Below are 523 nucleotides of genomic sequence, written 5' to 3'. Positions count from 1 at the left end.
CTTTTTTTCCCCCCTAGATTATATATTAAATGTACACTGAAATTATAAGTTAGATATTTAAACAGCCTCCTGCCTCTGGCGTGCAGTGGGTGGGCGGCAGCCTCCTGCCTCTGGCGTGCAGTGGGTGGGCGCAGTGTGTTTTTTTTGGGGGGGGGTTTTCTTTTGCTACTGTCATAACTGATCAATGGAGTAATCTATATAGAGAAACATGACTTAGAAGTAAAAATATGTAAATTTATTAAAGACGTATGACACATGGTCATAGATCATTCAGTACAGTTGTGTAACCTTGCTTGTCTGCTTAGAGTAGATAAGACTACATGCTCTGCCGAGTTCCAGTAGAGCATCCTCTGTAGTCCCCTACAGAAAAAAAATGTTAAGAGATCCTAAAAGTACAAAGGACCTGGAAGTTAGGGTCTAAATGAGTGAATAGTGAGGTGTCTGGCTTGTCTAAAGCTGCCCATACAAGGTTGACCCAATAGAGTGTATGTGTGTGTGTGTGTGTGTGTGTGTGTGTGTGTGT

Source organism: Mixophyes fleayi, chromosome 12, assembly GCF_038048845.1.
Source record: "Mixophyes fleayi isolate aMixFle1 chromosome 12, aMixFle1.hap1, whole genome shotgun sequence".
NCBI classification, from domain to species: Eukaryota; Metazoa; Chordata; class Amphibia; order Anura; family Limnodynastidae; genus Mixophyes; species Mixophyes fleayi.
This window is presented reverse-complemented; position numbering follows the sequence as displayed.